The sequence below is a fragment of the Gallus gallus genome, chromosome 9 (genome assembly GCF_016699485.2).
Source record: "Gallus gallus isolate bGalGal1 chromosome 9, bGalGal1.mat.broiler.GRCg7b, whole genome shotgun sequence".
NCBI classification, from domain to species: Eukaryota; Metazoa; Chordata; class Aves; order Galliformes; family Phasianidae; genus Gallus; species Gallus gallus.
Genome location: NC_052540.1, coordinates 23,391,288 through 23,416,771, shown reverse-complemented (window position 1 = coordinate 23,416,771; position 25,484 = coordinate 23,391,288). Strand labels below are relative to the sequence as shown.

Sequence of the window (25,484 nt, the reverse complement as noted above, 5' to 3'; positions counted from 1 at the left end):
CTTTTTTTTCAGTGGAAGGCATAACCAGGTGCACACGACAGTACGACTTCAATAGCTCAGTGTTGGCAGAGGCACAAAGTGCTATTTCTCTGCCGCCCCTCTGTCCTGAGCTGCAGCAGCACTACCGGGGAAAGCAGGGACGGGCCCTTCTGCTGCATGAGGTCAGGAGAGGCTGAAGTCTGCTTAGAACTGGGGAGCTGGATTCCTACCTCTTCTTGCGCCGCGCAGCCCGTTGCGGGCTGTGCGTGCAGGCGGCCGCACCACCTGTAGGCGGCAGCGGATGATCGCGCTGCGGGCGGGCGCTGCTCCGTGAGCTGTCGGGGCTGTGCGTGCGGCTGTGCGTGGGGCTGCGCCCACACCGGTACGTGGGCTCAGCGAGAGCACTTCAGGTTTGGATCCTGAGTGCTTGACTCGCGTTTCCTTACAATTTTGGATCTGCTGCTTTTCTGCACGGTTCATGGAGTTGGAATAAGATTGTCCTATGGGGCAACGCACAGCAGATTAGGAACGTGCTCACATGAGGTGATCCAAAAGTGCTCTTTTATGAGCGTTTGTTCTCCTTCCAGCTCAGGAGCAGCGCTGGGCGAGACTCACCTCCCTGCACGGGGATGAAGAACATCATAATATGTTTGAAGCAAAGAACTGCAGATAGGGAGATTTTCAAAAAGCCATTTGTTTACCTGGGTGAGGCATTCAGACCAAAAGCGAAGGGTTATTCAGGAAAGAACTCAAGCATGTGGCTACAGCACTGGAGCAGACCCATTCAGCCTCAGCTCGCAGCAGCACAGCTAGGGGTGCAGTGGGGTTCATCAGGCCAGCACCTCCTCCTGGAGCTGAGCACAAGCCTGCACTCCTGGATCATGCCATCCTGGCCATTTATTTGCCTGAAACTTAAACCTATGCACTTCTCCTGGTGGTTGCAAAGTTTGCCACGCTCTGTCAAGCCTGCAGCGATTACTTATGGGCCACAGATGGATGCCTCAGCTCACTGGAGAGATGTGTCCTGTAATGCATGCTGCTTGTTCACAGCTGATCCCGAAAGAAGCTGACATAAGGGCATCAAGGAGCATAATTTTCCAGAAATGCACTCCCTGCATTTCTGACTGAAAGGGTATGTGCAGAGTGGTTCACTGTGGCAGAGACTGAAGTGTTTGAGAGGTTTGTACTCCAGCCTGCTATTAACTATTGGTAGCACTGACTGCAGGGCTGCAGGCAGTGCATGCTTTTAGCTTGAATTTTCACTTCTTCATTCTGGAAGGAAGAATGGGAGAAATGTTCTGGGTGCAAATTCCGTGTGTGTCTCACGCCATCTGCTAATAGCATGTGTGAGCTGCTCTACTGCCAGAAACCAGGAACAAAGATAACATCACTGCAGAGAGAACTGCCCTGCTCCCAAGTGAGGCTCGTACTGCAGGTAACCCGATCACTCCGCACCCACTGGGGCCGAGCCTAGGGCAGTCCTGTTCACCTGACACTTGCATAAACCTAGGACGGTGTCACTCAAACCAGTGTGGGACCTTAGATGCAAAGCTGTTCCTGCTGAGCCCAGCAGATAAATAAAGTTCATAATCCATTCAATACGATGGCCCTGTTGGAATCCCAGAGATGAAGTTATTCGGGAGGAGGAAGTACAAAAGCCAAAGAAGCCTCCCCATCTAAACCCTGTTCAGGCAACTTGCAGACGAGGCAGGGAGTACAGTCTGCAGTGGAACACTGAGGAAACTGTCACAGTTAAGCTTCCCTCGTCTTTTCTGCTTTGAGCTTTAACTGTGTAATGTATCTGCGCGCTCTTCAGTGCTGCAGCAACAGTGATGGAGAACCCACAGCACAGGGCTGCCCCTCCTGCTGCTCCAAGATGCTCAGGGTGGCTGCAACACAAAGAGCCTGGCCCACACCCAGCTGCGGGCGTGTGGGGCTGAGGCAGGTGATGGTGGCCTGCAGGACCATGGGCTGGGCGAGTCAGAGCAGCAGCCATGGGCAGGGGCTGTGTGAGAGGGGTGAGGGAGGGAGGTGAGGAGCAGCACCATGGGGGAGAAGGGCGGAGTGGGGGGTATGGAAAAAAGGAAGAAGGATGCTGTAGTCCTGAGGTGAGGAGAAGTGCCAAGGAAAGCAACATGGCCATCAGACATATGAAAGTTGTCCTCTCTGTTGATGCTATCCAAATTTTCAGGCTTTACCACTCGCCTGTACTAATGCTTTTGCATCTGTCCTCTTCTAGGAAGCTACCGCTGGTCCTGAGCACATTCACCAGAGTCTTGAGAGTCTGCTGTGCCACAGCTGGATGCTCATCCATCTGAGAACCAGGCTTTTCTCTGCCTTTCCACAGCCTGCAATGCAGTCAGGAAGCAAAGGATACTAAGGGATGTTAGCAGCTGCCAAACTGCCAGGTAAATCTGCTAGTTTCAAGATTAGTACACTATAGTAAACTATACTGGGTGTGCAACTCTTCAAAAGTAAACACCCATTTACAGCAGAACCGTAAAATCCCATGGGTAAGTCGAGATTGAACTGCCTATGGCTTTTCACCCTCGTGTCTCCAGGAGCTGTTGCTCAATGAGCGAGTTTGTGGTGTTTGGTGTGAACCGAGGGGTAACTGTGAGCAGCTACTTAAATAGCTCCAATGATGTTTGGAGAGGGCTGTTCCCTGGCATTGGCTAGAATCTGAGAATAAACATCTTGCCACAGGTGACTGCCTGATCTGTGCATATGGGCCTAAAAAAAACCAGTTTGTTAAGTTTAAACACCTCAAAATAAAGCTGAGCAGACACCAGACGCCAATAGCTGTGCCTGCTCCAGCACTCAGCTTAGTGCAAGATATAAAAAGTAGCATTGTACAGGGGCTTTGTAGTGGTGGAGTGCATGGCTGGGGCTCCTGTGGTGTTGCAGGGTGACCACATAACGCTCAGTCAGTCTGTAGGGCACTGCTGAGGAGACGGTGGGGCTTTAAATATAGGCATTAAATACCACATTGACGGAACGATGAAGAAGTGGTGAGGCCCATGAAGGGAGGGATGGAGAAACCCAATGGCTTATTTTATTTAATGTTTTTTGTAAATACAGTGAATGTCTGCTTGGCAACCTGTGCTTGCAGGAGCATGGCCCCGCTCTGTGCACCAGGTGAACCCCAGGGGCTTGTGGGGACAGCCCTGTCCTGCTCCAGGCTGCCGGCTCAGCCTGGGCCCTGGGGAACAAGCATGTGCAGCAGGGCCACCTGGCTGCACGAGGCCATGCAGCTGCACGAGGCCATGTGGCTGCATGAGGCTCGAGTGCTCAAGCATGCTTTCTGTGTCCAGCTGGAGCTTCTCCCCACCTGAAGCACGGGCTGGGAGCAGCAACATGGCTCAGCTGCCTGCGCTCCCCTCCCTGAGCTCTAGCAGGATCCTGAGGGCCAGTGCAGTGCCCAGAACAGGGGCACAGCAGGGCCTGATGCCTAAACCCTCCCTGTGGGCATGGAGCAGACTTTGCCTGCATGCTTGGCTTGCCCACCATGCCTTTTGAACTAGGCTGCCCAATTGTTTGAAACAGCCAGTGATAGAGGGGATGGTGCTGGGACTGTTCAGCATCTGTGAGAGTTGAAAAGTTCATGGTGACAGCTGAGATAAAGGCAGCACTGCTCCACACCCTGCCCTGCAGCACCCGGCCCTGCGCAGCCCCGCGGCCTCACCCCTCCGCCAAGCCTCTGTCTTAAAATTCACAGCTATGTATAAAGGCGGTGCGTAATTATTGCTTGTTGGGACAGGAAAGTAGAGTAGGTCTAGAAATAATCTTGTGCTTTTCCGAATTAACCTTGAATTAACCCCGTGGCTTTTTGAGCATCCAGAGAAATGTCCGAACGCTGCCTGCCCACCCCATGGCAGCACACAGGCTCTGCTGCTTCCTCCTCCCGACAGGCCATGCCAGTGTCATGGCCTCCTCAAACCTCAAACCTCCTCCTCTGTGTGCTTCTCCTCATCGCTACCCACTGGTATCATTCCAGTTATCTCTAACTTCAGCCTTGTTTGCAGGTAACAATGAATGGTCTTAGAGAAGCAGAGGGCTGGGGATTGTGCCTGGGTCACTTCTAGATTCTGGCATAGCATGGTAAGCTTAGAGCTGTTTATCAAGGAACTTTGGTACAGCCAACCCTGAGTCAAAAGCTCAGCTAAAGATCTCTGTTAGCACCCAGTGAAGCCCGGGGAAAGGCAGGCTGGGTTTAACCAGTGTGTGGGATAGGGAATGCTGCAGGTGCTTTGTGACACCCCACAGGAGGAGCAAGCAGCAGGGATGTGAGTATGGGAGAGGAACAGAGAGACATGTTGGGTACCGATGTGCAATGTGTCCTGGCCACCTTGGGACCTGAGCCTGTGTGTGGGTGCCTGTAACACACATCAGTGCCCAGAAATGCATGTAAAAGCTGTAGGAATTCTCAGCTCTGTTTTTTTTTTTTTTTTTTTTTTGGGGGGGGGGGGGGGGAATAGATGGGTCAAAAATCTGTAGTTTCAGGTATTCCGGGTTGTGGTTACAGTTACCTGGGATCTCTGAAAACCAGGGCAGAGACACCCTTCATTACAGGATATCTTGCTGAGGATTCATCCTGCTCAGGGAAGCACTGCTGGGGCTCTGCTGCTGGCTGTTGGGTGCCCCTGGCTGTGTGCTCACAGAGAGAAAAGTGTAACCCTCGCAGGGATGGGGACTCGCTGTGCTATCCAGACTGGGGTCTGATCTTGCCCATAATCTAGGCTATATTTATTGCCTTACATCAAGTTCTTAGAATTACAATTTAAAATATACTGTAGAAAAAACTTTCAGGTAGGAAAGATTTTAAGAGCAATTACGGAATTACAGTTGAAGTAGCATAGGAAATAAATAGAGATGGAAATGAAAGAAAACATCGCAAACACAAAAAATAATAAAATCTTATTATGCAAAGCAAAACTGTGGAAATAAAAGTGAGCTTTAGGGCGGCGAGGAATACAATCTGGGGAGACAAAAGATGGGCACATGTTGTCTGAATGATGAGAGTATCAAGGCCTTCAGTCGGCACAGCCCTTGTGTACAGATGGACTGCAGTACTGTGAGTGGTCTGGGATGGATTCAGACCAGTGCAGAGCCAAACAAAGCTGTGCTCGCAGCTCCGAGGCTTTTGCAGCCCTGCTGTTGTACTGCCTGTGGCCTGAAGGAGGTCAGTGTCACTTGGGCTACAGGGAGAAAATGTGCATTAACTCAGATTGCCTCTCTGACAAAATCCAGCAAGGTAACTCCCGCCTGTGTAGAGTTTAAGAGTTTTCCTGATAACTTCCAAACAATCAATTTTATGCTTGAATAGCAATTGGTGGATTTCCAAGGTGAGGTGGAAAGAAACAATTATTAATACCTAATATCATTGCTTTCTTCATACACTGCAGAAGCTTCAACAGAGCTTTGTGTAATGTTGCACCATGCTGGAGAACTGTGTGGCTGTCACCTGCTAAAATCAGTGCCATTAGAGGGCAGCTGAATCTCTAATTATGACTTTATGAAACTGTAATGAAAAACACATCGAATACCAGAACAGAGTGACATTCAGTGAGCGTGCAGCAGCGAGCCCTGTGTGCTAACACAGCCACTAACTCAGGATACCATTTAGCAGAACACCTTTTTTGCTGCTATTCCGGAGGGCAGAGGCCGGTGCCATGGCAGTCAGAGTATGAAAGCAGATCTGTCTCTCTTCTTGTTGACAGAGGCTCTCACATCCGTGAGTGTTGGTGATCTCTCAGAGCAGTGGCTCTAAATATCCACAACCGACACCACATCCCTCTTTGAGGAGTGTTTCTGAAACACTTGTTCAGACTTTTCTGTAAGGGGCAACAATTATCAGAAGGGAAATAGCAACACAAAATTAGAGAAAAACAACCCACGGTAGAAAGAGTAAAGTAGCAAAATCTTCATCTGCATGTTAGAGATTTGCCTTGCCCTTAGCCCTTAATGGGTTCTAAGAGAGGTTTCCATGGGCAGAAGTACAGGCCTCTGGTCACGTTTCAGTGCCCATGTGTTTCTTGTAAGCTTGGTCTTGGGGATGCAGTTGTAGCTACCTCAGCAGCGACAGGCCCTTATGGTGACGAGCTGGATCACTGTAATATGCTGCTTCTCACCTCTTTGAATCCATCCCACAGACACGCTGTGCTGTCTGATCCTCACTGAGTTCCTGCTAGAGATCAGCCTTGTTTTTCTTTCCTGGTTCTCTGTAATTGCAGAGTACAAAGGTGGTAATTGGGATACCAGATTGCTGCTCCAATTCCCTGTGCTGGAGATGTACAGGCAGTGGCAGGGCTGCACGTACCAACTCTCGCAGGGCAGTTCCTTAGTGACTCAGTCATGGTGTTGCTGGATGTGACCTGAGTGCTGGGCTGAACTGCATGCCCAAAGCTCTTATGACAACAAACTGCCTTCCACATCACTGTCCTGGGTGCCGCTGGACCTAAAGCAAGGGCAGGTGAGTAGGACATTCAGCAGCCTCTTAAAAGCCACACTTGGTCTGATGTAACACAGACCATGCTGCATCAGACCAAGCTCCTTTGAGTCCAGAGTTTATTTTCCTAACCTGGCTGCAGGCAGATACCTACAGAACAGTAATATAAGGGCAAATACATCTTCCATTCTCCCCCAGTAATCTCTCTGCCTTTAATATTTTCAGTTCAGCGTATTTTGATGAGCTAGTTGTAGTCTGCTTAGCGCTTCTCACTGGCTCTGTTTCACATCCTTGTTCATTCTCCCCTTGAGCCCCTGGGAAACTTCTGCATGTTTTTGTAAATATCCTGGGCAAATAATTCAGGAGGGCTAGAACTGCTGTATGAGGAATGAGCTCCTCTGATTTTGCTCTGAACCTGGCTATTAGGATCCTTGATGCTCTGTAGGCACGCTTCCCCACACTCTCTGCACCACGTACCCTTTGCAGGCTTTGGTAATCCTCTCCCCACTCCACCCCTCGCTGCCCAGGCTGAGGGGTCCCAGCCAGCACAGTCTCCCCACACAGAAGCTGTTGTATTGCTCTGTTACTCAGCTTTTCTTGGTCCTTTTGCATTTCTTCATAGTCAACTCTTACTATTGCAGTATATTGCAATAAGTGCTAATTGCCTTTAGAGCACTGGGCTGTGGCTGTTCTGGGCCAGGAGCTGCCAGAGGTCCTGCTTAGCATTTTCTCTCAAGGGTAAGCAGCATCCAAGAGAGTCAGACAGAATGGTTACAGCATCACTCGTCTCAGTTTAATTTACAGTCAGATGTAAATCAGCACTTAATTCCCATACACTAAAAAAAGCTCCTCGATCTCTGTACTGGATAAAGCTGTTGGGTCAGACCACACGGCCAATTTTACTCAAGTCACTACAATCCCCTTTTGCACCAAAGCAATGTATCTGACTTTGTAACCACTGCATACATTAGATCCCACCAGGAAACTGTTCTCCTGTAACTTCAGCTGCAATAGAAAACTTACTTTGGGCCCTGCTAGTATACGTGATTGGGTTCATTTCCTTCTCACCCCATAAGCTGCATTGACACATGAAATACAAAGTGAAGAAAAAAGATTAGGATAGCATCTTTTTAAAAAGTGATGAGCAAGCATCTTGACTTAGATGATGACAGGAAGTTTTGTGGTTAGACCCCACTTAGGAGCTGCAGGACTCGGCTTGCTTCCAGCAATGAGCAGATCTTTTGTATGAACTTTGAGCCCCAGCTTCCTCATTCAGGAATTCTGTAAAATTCAAGTGATTCATATTTCCTAAACTGATTTCTCTCTTCCTCCTGTAATCATTTTAGCTGAGTAGGTTTGTTCTTCCTTTCTTGCAACAATTAGATTTAAATATGAGTCAGCCTGGAAGAATTCAGTAGCACAGGATGCACAAGCTGTTACTGAAGGAGCACCCAGTGTGCATGCGTGCAGAATTACAGGTTCATTGCAGTATTACAGCACTGTTCACATACAAGATCAGCTTTGTTCGTCTCTGCTGGCACAGATCTGTTCATCTCAGAAAAGCTGGGAACTTAGCAGACAATCACTGGGATGAGTTTTGTTTTCTTTCCTCTTGGGGAGGGATACACAAAGCTGCTGTGATGTAGTGACTGGCATTCTGCTTCTGGTGTGTTAGAGCTGCTTTTTGAGGATCAACCATGTGAAGAAGAGAACTCATGGGGTGAATAACATGCCTCTAACACATCTCTCAACCTCTCGTTTCTTTCCAGGAAACTTTATTACTAACACACACACAGATGATAGCCCCTGTTGCATTTCTTCCTGACATATTCACTGAAGGATATGATTCAGAGATGGCCTCTTGTTGCGGACAAGATGGCATATTTAGCTTTCACAACCACCAGTCAACAGTAATATTTGGCACATACATTATGTTTCCAGCAAAAAGCCCTTGCTAATTTACACAGAGTACACCCTGTCCTTCCCCTTCACCCGATGTGCCCATTTCTCACCATGCTTTGCAGGGCAGGGCAGTTGCTGATGGTGACTTTGGGTCCTGCTGGGACTGATGGGTCCCCAGGCAGCTGTTGGCACCGTATATTCAATCCTTCCACACCAGAACATTGGGTTAGCGACAGAACAGATAAATTAATAAGGCCCCAAGTCTGCAGGCCCTGAGTGCAACCACTGAAGATGCCTACTTTCAGTAGCTCAGTTTGGCTGCTTTTTTAAGGAACCAAAGATCCTGGCTGTGTGGTAAACATCTTTAGTTACTTTGCAGGAAAACAAACAAACAAACCAGCAATTCCCTAGCTAGCGCTATGAGATGGAAAGTCCTGAAAGAGTCAGCGGGGTGCAGGCAGTGTGACTCTCTCCTGGTACACCAGAGCATGTTTGCTGGTAGCACACACAGTCACGCACTGCCCGCTGAGCCCACAGCTGCTCCGGTGCCAGCTGTGTGGGCTGTTGCTCCTTCTGGTCATGGCAGAAGCACGGATGTCTTGGTGGGACAGCTGCCAGGCAGGAGGGCAGACCACTTCGGTGAGTGCTTCATTTCATGGCCAGGGATTGTTCTGTTCCCAGGTAGGAGGCACTGGTTGCACCTGGTGTTTGCTGTGGCACTGTGACCGTCTTCTCAGGAGCATGCTGTGGCACTTTGTGCAATGAGGGACAACCAGTAGGAACTCGAAAAGCCAATGAAGCACATAAGGTGAATGTCACTGAACTGTTTTTGGGGAAGCAGTTTTGGTACAATGCTGACTCCCTGTACTTTGGAGTCATTCTTTGCAGCTAGGCAGTGTGGGCAGGTAGAGCAGGTAGTGCACGTGTTGTGTATGTCCCTTTGGCATTCCACAGCTGAAGCACACATCAAATGGGGAAACAGACTCACAAGAAAGTTACAGGGCAGAAAGCGGGGGGGGGGGGGCGGCGGGCTCAGATCCTGGCACAGCTTTGACTCACAATATAGCAGATTCCATATTTTACACGTTCCAGAACTTCAGCTTTCCACACTTTGTCCTTATGAATGCTGGTCAGTGGTCTTCATCTATCCCATCGTATTTCCTTTATCATATTTCTCAGTTTTATTCAGCTTCCATCAGGGAAAATCAAGGTTTTTCTGCCTTTCCTCTCTGGTGAGTGGGTGACAAGGTCAGCTTCTGAGAGCTGCTGTGGTGTTGGAAACAGCTGCGAAGCGCCCTGTCTAGCAAAGTCTCAAATGAAAGCAAACATCACCGTGCAGAGCACTGCAAAGCCTTTGAAAATTAAGATAACAAGGCAGGTCCGTATTTGTTGTTACTATGTGAGGTTCAGAATCGCTGCTGAGCAGCATTTTCATCCAAATATCCTGCACCAGCTGCAGTCCTTTATTTCATACCAAAGCAAGGGTTTCCCTCCAGTTCTTGGACCCCTTCGCCTCGGTATCACCAGTATTTCTTCAGCACAGTCGTTAACAGCTCACACATTCCTGCCACACCTTTCCAGCACACTCATCTGCATTCCTTGCTCAGCTCCAAGACGTGCCCTGTCCATCTAGTTGCACTCTTGGAGCTCACGTTTGCAGTCTTTCTCTCTCCTGTGGCACCCAGCAGTCCTACAAAGTGCTTCTGGGTTACAGAAATGATGGATTTAGACCACAGTCTTGAAAGCCAGGTGATCCTGTCCTTGAAAGAACAGCTTGATGGCACATTATCCTGTCCCCTACGTAGAAATTTAAGTATTATGACTCGTTTAAAGAAAATAATATGCTGGAAATGTCCGATCTGTAAAACCTCCGGACTTTCCTACACTCATAGCACAAGCTGATGTTCTTCCCTTAATGCATTTTTATCTCAGATCTGTGACCACAGCTTTCTCCCACTCTTTTCTCTGTTTATAAAGATTTTCTACCATCTCCTGTGTTATCTGCCTCCAGTTTCCAAGTGGTGTTCACGTTTCAAACTCCCAGAGTTCTCTGGCAGACAGCTCTGGCTTCCTCGGCGCACTGCATGGAACAACGCCTGAGGCCGCGGCACCTCACGGTGCTTTGAGGCTGGACCTGGGCACAGGCCATCCAGAAAGTGATTTCCCCTTTCCCTTTCTTGCTCTCCTTGTGCAGCAGGGCAAATCCAAACCTCAGAGCTGCTTAACTCCCACCAGCACTTAATTTGTAGTCCAGAGGAAAAAAACTCAAGCTTCTTATTTTCATACAAGCGGGAACCAGTACTGGCTGGCAACTAGCTGGCCTCAGCCAAGGGCAAAGGAAATTGTTAATCTATCACTGCTTTGAAACACAAATCTGCTTGCTTCTCACTGGAGGAAGGGAAAGATCCGAGTCCTTGACTAGTAGTAAAACATACAGCTCAGGATGATTTCATTTCCCTTTCTTCTGTCCTAATCTCAGATTTAGTGCCTCACTTCTTAGTTTGGTCCTTTATTTTTAAGTTTATTCTGTTCATTAAATAGAATAATCAACCGACGACAAAGCATTTACCTTGTAATTAAAACAATATTCTGCTCTGGAAAAAAATCTAAGAAGTGATACCTCAAAAAGGGGTTGTTCTATTTGTATGGCAGGGATGTCCCCGAGCTCTGGTGGGACCAGGCAGCCCACTGGTCATCCTCGCTTCCTTCCAGTCACCTGCCTGACACGTGGGTCCTGCAGGTCAGTAGAGAGGAGAATCGTGGCAGATAAGGCATATATTTTGGGAACCTGATTATAATAAATAAAAATCCAGAAAGTGACAAAATTGAGTAAAGAATCAGAGGAGTTAAGATCATAGAACCATACAATCACCAAGGGTGGAAAAGACCTCCAAGATCATCCGTCCAACCATCCCCTACCAGCAGTGTTTCCCCACATGTCCCCCAGCACCACAGCTGGACATTCCTCCAACCCCTCCAGGGACGGTGACGGCAGCACCCCCTGGGCAGCCCTCTCCTGTGTCTGACCAAAGATACGGGGACGCTGAGGGAGCACTGGTAAATGTGCACAGCAGGTACTGCAAACCTTTCAGAAGGAAGAGAAGGGTTTGGGGAATGATCTCGTGGTGGGAAATGGCTTTTCTCCGGGACAGATCATTTGACGCTGTGGGCCTCTCTTGCTAATGTGCTGCAATACTGTTTTGACTTAGGAGACTGACACACCTTTGACAGATCTCTACGACAGAAACTCTTCTGACTGCACACCAGTGCAAGGTTTTCTTACTTTTTATTTCCCAATCTGAGTTTTGCAGTCTTATGTCCATACCGTATCAACATATGCAACACTGAACTTCAAAAGTGATCAGGCTGTTTTCATTAAAATACAATCCATCCTTCAGGTATTTTGCTAGCAGCAGTGCCCAGAATGCAGCCCCCAATACTGGGAACGTGTTCCCCACTGATGTGCCAACCACAAGTTCATGGCTTTGTTTTACTGAAAATGAGGCCGTGATTATTCATGCAGTTCCCAACGAGTCACTCCACACCCTGGAATTACTTCTGACAGATGTAAAATGCCTTCTGCTGAATTCCTACTCCAAAGAGCCTTTTGCATGACCGGTTTATCAGTGAATGCAAGCAGACTCATGATTCGCAATGCTTCATCACCGTGGCATACGTAACGCTAAACATGATGACTAGGGAAACCAGACCCACCTATTTTTCTCTATAGGCTCACAGCCCCAAAAGTCTCCCAGTGGCCACATGGGAGGAGCCCACTCAGCACGCTGTGTGCACAGGGAGACCCGACGTGAGCTGTACCAAACCCTGTGGGTCTGAACCTAACTATGCAGGTGGAAGAGAATTGGTCAGCTAAGGATGTATGAATTCACCGGCAGGGAAGATGGACAGATGAAAACATAACGTGGAGACCAATAACCAACCAAATACTGACCAGTTCTGGCCCTTTTCACTCTCTTGCTTTCTCTTTGCTGAGAAGAATGTGCTTACCTCTGGCTGAACACTCAGCTCTGTTGCAGGTAGTGCATGCTCTCTGCCCTTGCATGTGAGCAGCAGAGACAAGTCACTTCCAGCCGAGCTAGAACCGAGCTCTGCTCCCTGCCTGCCCCTCTGACCTCCTTGGAGCTGGAAGTGCTCCCTGCTGCGTTTGCCCACAAACACCTGAGCACACCCTCAGTAACGCTCAGAAGGCAGGCACAGGCTGTTCCCCAGAGCTCCGCAGCTTCTTCCTGAAACGAGGGATCCCCAGGCTGTGCCATTGGGGTTTTCACAGACATTTCTGATGCAAAGTAAAGATCTTTCAGGGGCTCCAGCTCAGGGTAACCTTCTCTGGATCAGAACCTGCTCCAGCACAATGCAGCAGCAGCAAAGGTGCCTGGGGAGGGGTACTGACCTACAGCTGCTCTCCATTACAAAACAGGAATGAGGGAACATGTGGTGGTAATGCAGTCACTAACTGTGAGCTGGCAGTAACACCAGGAGTGTTGGTGTGGTCAGATGTAAGCACTGCCAGGTACATGCCACTGCATGCGTGTCAAGGAATGGCACAGGTTCTGGTTAAAGGGAGCTCTTCTGAACGGCGGAGTGCTCACCAAAGCAAAGACCACAGAGGAATCTCTGTTGGCAGACCTGCAGTCGGTGAAAGGACTGATGAGCTTTCGCCAGGGGCTGCCATCACTGTGATGTTGCTGCCCAGTAGTCAGCCATGATGGCAGACTGAGGACGTGGCCTCTGCACTGTGGGATCTCCAGTGTGGGATTTCAAGATGTGATTCTCTTTTATTTTACCTCTGGAAATCGCTGCCATTGCAAAACAAACCAACAGTGCCAAAAACCGGGTTAAACAGTCATTTCTAGCAATTACAGTTACTGATCTGGCTAATTCAGAACAGCAGCACCACAACAGCTGTGTGTTTTGTATTTCACCTGGGGACGTCGCCCTTCTTTTAATTCACAGAATTGCTGTGATAACTTTTTGTGCAAAAACGGATCATTTTTGTCAGACTTGATTTGTTTTACAGAATTAAATTGTCTCTTTCAAGGAAACCTGTAATTGAAATTCAGATCTCCGTGTCAGGACCCGTGTGAAAGACTGCCAGGTTTGTGCAGATGAAGTGTATGTTTTTTAAACCATTTTATTACCTTCAAGGCATGCATGCAGGCCTTTAGCAGAGCACGCATCATTTCTCTGCCCCGTCTCTAAGTCTGCCGAATTCTGACATCTGAGAAGAGCCCATTCATTAAAACTGTCATTTTTGTCAGCCTTCTGCCATATTTCCCAGCTAATTCAATGTTCTGCATCTCAAGTAGCTGCAGTGGGAACCTGACCAAACCTTTTTGTTTGCCCGCAGATTCTTCGCCTCTCTTTCCAAGCAGGATGGCTCATTCCCACCTCCCGGCACTGGTCGGCCTTTGTGCTGTGCTGGGGTGGGTGCTGAGGACACTGTGAGGGCCGGGAGGAGCGGCGGCTGTTAAAGCCCTGCCCTCGTCATGGGCGCAGAGTGCAGTGCCACGGGTTTTGCAGGAGTACAGAGTCTTTTTCTTCCTCTTCTAAGAAGGATCTGTGCTTGAATAAGCAAACAAAAATTGGACCTGATTTTGCATCCCTCTGGTCCCAGAGCTGTCCTTACTGGCGTCAATAACTCTGCTCATGTGAACATATGATGTGGTGTAAGAACCCTGAGCTATTCATTCTTAAAGGAGAAAGGTTATTTTTGCATTTTGCTATATATACAAATTTATATAACGAATCTATGAATTCTTTGAAATAAACGTGATGAAGGGGAATGATTGGGTCTTACAAGAATAGTTCAGAAATGCTCAGGTTTTGTTTATTTTACATGGTTTAATCTTCTCTGGCCATATTTTCCCTGACTGCTTTCCGCAGTGCCATGCAAAGTAACCTCCGTTTGTCAGGATATTCCACCTTGCTGGAAGGCACTGAAAATGTCAAACATGGGAACAGAGAACTGTTTTCTCTCACTGCTGCAGCCCAGTACAGATCTGCACCACCAGACTTCTTGTATGGCTGCTGAACTCAAAGTCAGCTCCAGTAGTTCACAGCACAGCACAGGCATATTCTGCAGAGACACAGAAGTATCCCTCATGGATCCACAGCACAGACGAACTGACCTTGCCGTGCTTTCGCACGGTACTTTCAGTCCGTGCTTCCTTGTGTTTTAAAGGCATTGGAAAATAAAATGGTTTGGTTTAAGAGGGTGGCTCAGGGTGAGATAGTAATCCACAGCTGTAATGGATGGGCCTCACCGTGCTGTGCACTTTCTGAGTTATCCTCATCGGAGTTTCTCCTTCAACACCGAATTGCCTCTGCTCTGCTCCCCTTACTTTCTCAGTCACTGCAGACAGAACTGGGTTGGTAAAGCGGTCCTTATGGAAACACACAAGAGCCATTGGAGCAGAAACAACTTTTTCTTCCCTGGAGCTGCACCCAAATATTTTTATAAATTCTGTTTTTCTGTAGCAGGTTATTTTATTTACTGTGGCTGAAGTAATGCCAGTGAAAGATTTCTATTTAAACACGATGTGTTTACACCTTCTGTTTGCTTGTTTGCTGGGAGAGCTTTTTACCCAGCCTCACCAGTGGGAGGAAACTGATCTAAAGAAAATCCAGAGCAAGATATTGTTTAAACTGGAATAAGCTCAGAGGTGGAGCGGGGGCACACTGTCAGCACACTGCTGCCTGTGCTGAGTCGGAGCCCGAGCAGAGCGCGGTGCTGCTCGGCTGCTGGAGGTGCACAGCCCTCCTGCACAGCAGCCCAGGCAGTGTGCACAGCAGTGTGCCACCACGGCTCGCTCGTGCAGAAGCGGTGCAGTAGAAGTGACCTTCCCACGCAGCTCCTGGCTCTGTGCCATCCATAGCACCCTCTGTGCACCAGCAGCAGGGAGCTCTCCCTGTCACATTCTTGGTGGGACGTTATGTATTAGAATTAATATAATTAATTATGTTAATTAACGGGATGACTAGGGAGACATAATCTTCTTACACAGTTTCGGTGTTTACCATCAAAGATTCTGCACCTGAATGCCCCTACCCTACGTTCTGCTGAAGGTATCCTCTGAGCATGCAGGAACCTCAGCACCCTGCTCTGTGCTACTGCACTGCAGACAACTGCACTTACACAAGTGAGCCACTTCTGCCTTTCAAGGCCAGCTGATGCTTCCCAAGCACCCAGTTTTGTAGCAGAAAGGGTACATAAGTAGAGGTTAATGCCAGCTTCTCACTGTTCTGGATTGCAGTAGCAATTGCTGTGTATGGGCAGCTCATTTAGCCACATACTGCTCTTACATAGATGCATGCATTCTCATGGCCCTGAGCAGGGAATGAGGGCCTTTGGCCACCCTTGGGCCATCCCTGGGGCCAAGGTCAGCTCACCTGAGGAGCTTTTACTCCTGGTGCAATGGTGGTATCTTGGAAGACCACTCACTGCCAAAATCTGCCCCGCATCAGGCAGTGTAAGGGCGAAGCGCAATGCTGCATTTCCAAGTGGAACAAATATGAGCATCTGCCAACCTCTGCATATGTATGAGGTCATTGAGGTTACATTCCTTCAGGTCAGAAAACAGAACCAGCGTGATCTCACCCTCATGCCAGTTTCTCCACATTGCAGAGTTACCACAAGGCCTGACGACACGCTGCTGCTGCACCAGGCAGGATGGGACGGCGGGCTTGTCTGCACTGCTGGAAAGCAAGCAGCCAGGAACGGGCACGCACAAGCAACCTGCAGGTAAGAATGCAGAACAGTCACTCTGGTTTTTCCACAGCATGAAACAGCCGAGCTCATAGCACGCACCACCCAAAAATCCTTAAGTCCCTGCTCTTCACTACACTTTTACCACGGTCATCTGTGCTCTTTAGTAAAACCATGCCTCATCTATCAGAGCTCGGTGACCACATTTCTTTGGTGTCTGCTGCCCAGCTGGAAAAGAGGTGTGCCTCTCAGAGTGTGCAGCCCTGAGGACCACAGAGGGAGGTGGGAGCAGCACAGTGGAAGGCAGGTATACAAAACCCCACAGAGGAATTGCATTTTCCTACTCCTCATTTGTTATTCTACATGGTAATGTATTAATTCCTTCACTAAACTCCTTTGATTATTTTTATTACCCTCCTGATGTCACTCTGAATATTACTGTTATCCTTATAAATACACAAAGCCCTTTCTGAAGAATTTTAGCCATCCAACCAACATGCCCTGTGACCTTGAAGTCAGTACACTCAATTCATCAGTTGAATTGAAAATAACTGAGCTTTGGGTGAAAAATTCACTACGTATCCCTAAGGCTCATACATTTGGTATGGTTTAAGGTGTAAGTAAGTGTGCATAAAATGAATATCATTCTAATGGGCTTTGTATTTTCTTAGATGGACCTTGACGATGTTGGCAATACGTCTCCATGCAAAAAAACAAAGGTGTGTTTATAAAGGCATGTGCCAGGTTAAAGAGACAAATGCTGTATCATACAGAGGTTTACATTAAAGAGAGGAATTACTTGAAGTTGATGTGGGCAAAGCATACCTCTGTGTTTAATTCATTATGGGTATATGTGAAGGCCCACACTCCATCTTGCAAACCTTGCAAGGGTTTGTCCAGGCGGAAAGAGCCCTGCAGATGCCCCAGGCCTGGCCAGGAGCGCCCAGCTTTGCCAGCAACAACCTGGCATGCTGCTGCTGGCAGGGCCTCATCTGCCCGGTGAGCTGCACGGGCAGCCGCAGTGCAGTAGATATTGGAGATACTGCTCTGAGGGAAGCACCTGCAAGGCCACCACTGCTCCATATGGGTCTGCTGGGGGCAGGAGTAGCAGCAGACAAGAGGGCATGCAACATGGGCCCCAGCTGCAGTGTTTGAAGGCCTGGAAACAGGAATGCATCCATTCTCCTCCAGTTTAATACAAAACTCCTGATCCTCAAGAATACCAGCTGTGAGTTGACGTTAATGTCAGTGAATAGCAAATAGACCCCTGACACCAATCTGGATCACGTTTCATTGCAGAAGGATTGTCTTCAAATAGACTGCCACTGGTTCTATGTTTAGGACCTATTTTCCATGCTTGCTGATAGTGTCCTGCTTCTTTCCAAAGCTACATAACCTCAGTGTCCTGGCTAGCTTTGGGCCCAGCCCCTTAAGTCACACTCCCTTGAATAAGCCTTATCCATGAATACAGTGAGTCTCATGTCATGACAAAAAGCTTTAATAAAACGATGTTCTGGGAGCACAATGAAAAGCCAATCTAATCAGTACCCAGCTAAGGCAGGGATGAATGCACGATAGGCAGCTTTTTTACATTTATCACCAGGCCCTAACAGCCCCAAAATAACCACACATGTTGAGTAACCAACAAGAAGAAGCCAATTTCTGAAGACCTACCTAGATAACATAGTTCTTCTTTTCAGTACATAAATCCTGAATAGGACTCTGGAATCATGAAAATAATTAGGGTGATGATAACAATAAATTTAAAATATTTTCCAGACAAGAAGCTGAGGAAGTCTCTAGGGAGGTCTTTTGGTGGACTTCATAAATCTTAACACCGTTTTTAATTAAGTATTAGTTATTTCATAATCCACATTGTTTACTTAGCAACTGCTTTGGTATTGAGTATGCTATCCTGGCAACATACATTTTTGCCATAGGCCAGGATCACAAAACACTATTTGAATCATCTGTCATCCCCAGTCTGCCTACGTTGTTATTCTATAGCTGCAGATCGCAAGATGATGAACAATGCTGGATATTCATCAACCTTATTTCAAACATGGAGTAACTATGATGTAATGAGATTAAGAAATCTGCTTGATGCCATTAAATGAATTAGCAGCCATACAAAGATTAGAAAACATTTCCCTATTCCTGGCTCTGCTCGTAATCCACTGGACACGAACGCCCGAACCACTTCTTACTGCCATTCGCAGTTTCAGCAAAGGGGTGCACTGAAGGAGGCATTAATTCACTCCTCAGGGCTTTTTAAGAGACTTTTAAGTGACCGAAAGAGGACTTCAGATGCTTCAAAGAAGAGAGAACGATGGCACTATGGTGTCACTTCGGGGACTGAAATTCAGTCTGCAAAAGCTCATACAAATTCAAAAGAAGGAGAATCGTGTTTATGCAGAGCTGAGGCTCTGTGCATATAGAAGTGTGGGTTTTGGTAGACGTTGTGAGCTTCAGGAGGCCGTTGAAGGGAATAAAGCACAAATATACAGCCATGATATTTTACGATGTTTCCTTTCTTAGGCCTTTTTGGGGGTTATCAAATCTTTGGTGGATATTTGGCATATGGTTAAGTAAACTCAGGAGGAAAACCTAAAGGTAAGAAATTGAAGCAACTGATTATGCAAATTCTAAACTTTTCACAGTTATCCACTGAGGACTGCTTAGGTCCTTTGTGTTACCAGAAGTCCTGCAGTCAGGACGTACACAGCCTCTTTATGACTTCCACGTGATAGTGCAGTTGTTCCAGATGGATATCAATTCAATTAAGAGCAAAGAGTGATTTGAGCTATATTCAGTGAATTTGGAAGTACCGTTGACATCAAATTGCTTTGCCTCTGGTGGGTTTTTTTAAGCACCCACACAAGTCACTATGTTTAATTTTTAAAAAACCCTTATAAATACAACATATGAAGGAAAACACTGCTAGATTATTCTCTTCTTCTTGGTTTAGAACCTTTGACAGTAAGCTTACAATTCTAACACATCACTGACGTCCATGCCTTCCAAGACATTCTGGAACTTTCTCTTTGCAACACAGCATGGAGGAGGCTGAGGATAAGTGGTTGCAAGTTTACACATTATAAGAGATGTGATGTGAGCTTGTAATTCAGGTTCTGTGTCATCTGTGGGAAAAACCATAGAATGCTCATCTCTACTCCTTGCACACACCCAGATGTGGTATCAGATTCTGATCTCTTTAATCATTAAAACTTTTCATTATTATTTGAATCAGCGTGTTGTCTGGAGATTCATTGCAGAACAGAACGTTACTATGCTGTGTGTTCCCATCTCCTTCTGCCCTGCACTGGTAAATGCCTGAAAGACTTCAGTTATTACGTGATATTCCATGTAAACCTGACTTCAAAAGTAAATGAAGGATTGTCTTGCAGTCACGCTCCTACCACCAGCACTCTGTTAGAAAGCTTTTTCTTTTACAGCTGAGTGGGCAACTGCTGCAAGTGGAGCTCCTGAGGGCTGGGTTGGGGGCAGTGGGGGCAGCAAGGGTGTGGTTTTTCATTCTTGTATTTCTGCAAGATGATTCTGAAAGGTATTGTCTAACAATTTACAGATCACAAGCAGGGTTACAGGGTTCCTACCTACGTGAAACTACGTGATTCATGGAAAGATGCAATACACCTTACACGTTCTACAGGATGAAGTCATTAGAACCCATCACATCATTTTAGTATCTGATAGCATTAGCTTTCAGAAAGTGTGCTTAGATTAGCTTTCAGAAAGTGTGAAGTCATAGGCTTCTGTGGCATCTCTACTGTTTGATGAGAAAAGCAGGAGCTTGGTGCAGAATACTGGACTGCATCACAGGAAGCATGGCCAGCAGGTCAAGAAGGTGATCCTGCCATCTGCCCTGTTCTGTGGGGTCTCACCTGGAGCACTGCATCCAGATGTGGAGTCCTCAGCACAGGAGAGACACAGAGCTGTTGGCGTGTGTCCAGAGGGGGGCCACAAAAATGAACCCAGGGACAGAACACCTCTGCTAAGAGGTCAGGCTGAGAGCTGGGGCTGTGCAGCCAGGAGAAGAGAAGGCTCCAAGGTGACCTGAGAGCAGCCTGTCAGTACCTAAAGGGGCTGTAAGACAAAGGGGACAGACTCTTCAGCAGGGTCTGTTGTGACAGGACAAGGGGAAATGGTTTCAGACTGGAGAAGGACAGATTTAGATTGGATATAAGGAGGATGTTTTTTACAGTGTGGGTGGTGGGGCACTGGCACAGGTTGCCCAGAGGGGAGTGGATGCCCCATCCCTGCAGACAGCCAAGGTCAGGCTGGAGGGGCTCTGAGCACCTGATGGAGCTGTGGGTGTCTCCATTCATTGCAGGGGAGTTGAACGAGATGTTCCTTAAGTGTCTCTTCCAACTCAAATGATTCTATGATTATAGAAGCCTTGTGTTTTGGACACAGCTTCCATCCAGAGCCAGGTAATCCATCAGCCACTATCCAGTACAAAAAAAAAGGTATTTTGACTTTTGTAAGATGTTTAAGTCGGTGCAGAATGTAAGTTTTGTGTAGCATGTTTGTGCAAACAACAACAAAAAAGGGCCAGGGAACCAACTGTGGCTGATCAGTGTCCCATATGACACGGCAGCAATACATCTGTCAAAAATTACTCAGAACCTAAATATGTAGAAGTTCCCACACACCTTTATTTATCTAGCTCTAATCTTTGCTCTTGAATGTGTGCTTACCAAAGAAAAAGAGGAAGAAAAGGCATTGTGTGTGTTTAAGCGAAATGCGAGGGGCACACAGGCAGGTCCACCTTTGAACCTGCGTATCTCCCGTGTTTCAGGTGTTGGCTCAGCTTGAGATCCAGGGCACAGATACCGGCACACCAAACAAGCAGGACTTCCTGGGGAGTTCATTTAAATGGGCTGTCTGCATTTATTATTGTAGAGTTGCAACTGCTGTAATGTCCACTCTGTAATGGCTCTCTCATCTCAGAAAGACAGTCTTTCTACTCCACACTTCCTTACTCCTGTGCTACAAGTATTACATGAAGACATGCACTGTAGGAACTCAGTGCTGCCAACGGATCTATGACTATATGGGTTCTTTAAAGTCTCTGACTGGCTGTTTGGAACGTCTGTACATTTTCTTTTTTTCTTAGATAACATCCAGTGTTAATGAAAAAAACACTGCCCAGATGTTATTTGTTCTTTTAATGAGGGATAATAGATACCTTCTTGCCAAACAGATAGATTAAAAAGGCATACAAAGCTTATCAAAGAGATGTCCATTTTTACCACTACTGACATTAGTCTTCACTCAAAATGAATTTGAAATGTATGAGGGAATATGCTGCTGAACTCCAGAAAGCCACTCACAATGCACTTTTAATTAGGTTAAATGAAACCTGGTTCAGTTTCCACTTGCTCGTTAGACTGGAATGCTGAAAATGCTGTAATCTACTTATGCATCAAATTGAAGAAGTTTTATGTTTCTTTAAATTTCATTGCATTACCATGTGTTAACTAAATATCCATTGCTTACAAACTGTTTCATGTTCAGACGGAGAAAGAGAAGACATACCAACCCCAGTTATTTATCACAGAGCCAGGATTTCTCTTTTATTGTCTTTTAAACTAAATCCCCACGCCAGCTCTGCTTTATATACAACCATGAACATCGGTCTTGAACACTTGAGAAGAAAGTTTCTACCATTATCAGGTCAGATAATAAAGACCAAAAGAGCAGATGATTGCAGTCTTGTAAGAATACCTCCATAGATTTTGTAAGTTACAGCAGGGGGAGGTTTGGGGTGATGGGATGTTCACCTCTGCATGCTGAGTGGGTGCAGCACTGTAAAGAGCAATTTGATTTCAAATCTGGATTTTGAGCGTGCTGTGTGTGACAGAGATGTTCTGCAATACGTGGTTGCTTGGCCGTATATTTATAGTTGCATTTACCAAAGATCCTGAGGGACAGTTTTGTCTTAGGAGTCAGTAAAACCAGGAATACAGCAGAAACAACCGAGAAACAGATGTTGCCTTCCCTGAAAGTGTCCCAGCACATGGGAATTGCCTCATAGTCACCTCAAAATAGATGTTTTTTAGCATCAACAGCACACTGCAGTTCCAAACTCAGTTTACTGATCGGATTTGACTTTGACTTTCTACCTCAAAACCACAAATGATTCAAAACACAGCAAAAAGCAAGGCAGAGAACAACAATGTAGACGAGAGCAGCCAAATCAAACAGAGGAAAACCTCACAGGGGCTTTCACAGCCCACAGTTAGCTTCCTATTAACAAACAACCCCAAACTCTCCCATGAAACAGCACTTTTTGGGCAACCGTTCCAGACTGCGCTGTAATTTGCCTCAATTCTTTACACAGTGCCTTAGGTGTGTGCAGTGCTCTTTGGCACGGTGAGCTGAACAGAGGAAAAGTCCTTCCTCAGACTGCTCCCAGCCAGCCAGCACATCACATCACATCACGTGCAGTGCTGGGCAGGATGGAAAAAGTACATGTACCTGTCTGCTAATCTGTGCAAATATTCATGTCGGTTTTTGACATGATTTGTTTAGGTAAAACACAGCTCTCATTGACATCCACTGGTTTTGTGACTGACTTGAAAGGCGTCAGGACTGCGCTGACAACTGATGAGATTTCATAACATTCATTCATTTCCATTTGCAATTGAAATGCATTTCCATGTTTGTAAAGGCTTCCATCTGCTCCCTGTGGCTGGTCAGACTCTTTTGTTTTATTACTTGTATTTAGTGCCTACTGTTTTCTCTACAGAAGGCAACAAACACTGCAAGGGCAAAAAAAAAAAAAAAAAAAAAAAAAAAAAAAAAAAGGCTGATTTTGTTGGGTCAGGAAAAAGGAAATTTCCATGAGTTTTGTCACACAAGACTTCAAAAAGAGCCCGAAGCTAAATACTGCAACTACTGTTCACTGGTTCTCTTGATAGTTAGTGGCCTTTATAAATGCAAAAGTCCTACTTAGACATTCAAGTAGCTCATTTGCCCTTTCCTACGCCCTTCTTCCCTCCAGCAAACTGTAACCTGGAATTTGTCTTCCAGGTCTTGCAGTCAATGTATTGCAGGTGAAATTCAAAAGGAGTTGAAATCCAAATTCCGATTGCATCTCAGCACGGTTTGAGATTGTTTGAGGTAATTAAGATGAGTTTTAATGCAACAATTTGGAAGTATGTCTTACAGCCTGATGCTACTGGCTTAATGAGTTGTAAAACACACAGTTTGCAGTGAAATAAAGGATTTTCTGATGCTTTTAAATTTGAGATGCTAACTTAGAATCTTGATAAGGATCTGTGTGAAATGGAGTGCACCCTTAAAACACTAAGGGTTGTACTGCAGGAAAACACCAACCAGGTGTAAGGCTGAGCTTAATAAATGGGTCCCCTGAACTTTTCCTACTACAACAAAACCAGTACTTCATTACTTGCGCAAGTGCCCTATTTGTTAGGTCTCACTGCTTCCCCAGTAATCTTCAACAATAATCACCCAATGTTATTAAAGGCTAAGAAATTTGAACCCATGAGCTCTGTATACCAGTAAATTGTCTGACTCTCTTTGGTAATTCCTACAGCTTTCTTTTAACAGTATTGTATTTTAATGTTGTTGTTGGGGATCTTCAAAATTCTAAGTTTACATGTACACCTACGAACATGCTTATTTGCTTTCATACACTCATGCACAGATCTGATAGTGTGAATGTCTGTGTGGCCTCTGTAAGTTTTTAGGGTTTCCAACGTACAACTTGTGTAACTGCCCGGATGATACACGACCTCCTGCTATGATCAAGGAGATGGGCTGCCTTTTGCCCATTTAAAATCATGTGAACAAACAAACAGAACGTTTTAGTACCATTTTCATTGAGTACATACATGTGGTCATTGTCTGACTCTATGGCAGAGGAACTTGATTTTTGGTCTTCTGTTATCTGCGATAACATTGCTGAGCTGTGTGAAAGATGTGTGCCTTTTGCATGACAGGTACATGATCCGTAAATGGCAACATATGTAAATTCACCCCCCCAGTACATTATTATATTATATTATTATATTATATTATATTATATTATATTAGCCTTCTCATTGCTGCTGAAGTGATGGTCTCATTGAGATGTTCCATGGTAGAAGTGGATGCAGACTGTGAAGAACCGCACAAACCTGTAATCCATCACAGGGACACCGACCCAGGCTGTGCTGCCCTCCCCATTGCCTGCTAAACCCACCCCTGGCAGATCTCAGCACAGCAGGAACATGGCACATACATGCAGAAATTATTACAGTTGCGTACAGTTGACGCTCACATAAACTCAAATAGAAATCATGTGAGAATTCCTTTTAATGAACAACGGCAGATGTTTTTCTTGCAGGCAAAAGAGGAACAAATACATGCTTGACACTTAATAAAAATATCAGTATGTTTGTGTCCAATATACTAAAATACTGTTCAGCAATAATTCCACCTTGCAAAAATATTATCAGTGTAATGCTGCCAAGGCTGCTGTGTGTATCTTGGCCAACCTGGACATGGGCTGTAGCAATTTTTATGTTTGACTTTTCAGAAAGCTCTCTGTTTTGTTAGTCAATCCGTTTATCTTGCTCATTTTGTTTCTCCTATTAATCTCTCTTTCTCCTTTGCCGGACCACGCAAAATGTTATCCAAATTGCCCATTCCTCATTTCCTCAGGTTACATTAGAACATTCGTACATACACAGCTCACAGAGTGGACTCCTCCAATAGAGAGTTGCTTTCCCGTATCAAATGATACCTGGCTGACTTGCAGAGCAAGGAGTAACAGTTCCTGCACTAACAGCAGGGTTAAGGTCTAACACCTTTCAACCCATGCCAAAAATACACTCTTGTGGACATAACACATTTCTTACACTGAAAATCAACATTTAAACGTTGTGATTTGGTATTGAGATGATATTACAATTTTTTAAATATATTGTACTTTGTGCATTACCTTTCCTTTCTAATGTTGGTGTATATGAAATCCTACGGCAAAGAAGGTGCAGAAAACAAAGGAATGTATGTTGGAGGGAATTTGTTTGGGAAGAATTGCTTGGGAAAGTTGGTGGAATTGTCTTTTTCCTCTTCAAAGTCAGGGTTGAACAGAACAGATGAATCCTAAGAATGCAGACTCAATCGGAGGGCTAGAGGAAGTGAAACAGATGGCAGCAAACAGAAGATAAAGAATGTGCTTTATTCTCCAGTGGGTACCTGGTGGAAGCTGTTCCAGAAGGTGCTGCCTGGCAGAACACATCACGAGCAGTGAAAGCTCCTTTCTATCAGAAGGAGGGACAAGAATTAGAAATGGAGCTGAGATCGGAATTCAAAATCAGTGAGGAGGAGAAAGGATACAGCACTGTCAGCCCATCATCTTCTAACATAGGCAGAGCAAAGAAATTCTAGAAGGCAGGT

The 25,484-nt window shown here is 46.2% G+C and overlaps 1 long non-coding RNA gene across 4 annotated transcripts in view; it reads left to right on the top strand.

The window, feature by feature from the left end:
• Nucleotides 1-19,301, top strand: part of LOC107054149 — a 63,314-nt gene extending 44,013 nt beyond the window's left edge. Inside the window, exons 2-6 of one of the 4 annotated variants that reach the window (XR_003076660.2) lie at nucleotides 13-1,730; nucleotides 2,219-2,387; nucleotides 15,975-16,091; nucleotides 16,246-16,362; nucleotides 16,727-19,301. This is a non-coding gene — a long non-coding RNA (uncharacterized LOC107054149). Of the gene's footprint in view, nucleotides 1-12; nucleotides 1,731-2,218; nucleotides 2,388-15,974; nucleotides 16,092-16,245 lie in introns of all 4 variants that reach the window. The other 3 variants (XR_005862315.2, XR_005862314.1, XR_003076658.3) reach the window with 3 other exon arrangements.
• Nucleotides 19,302-25,484: the final 6,183 nt, after the last annotated feature.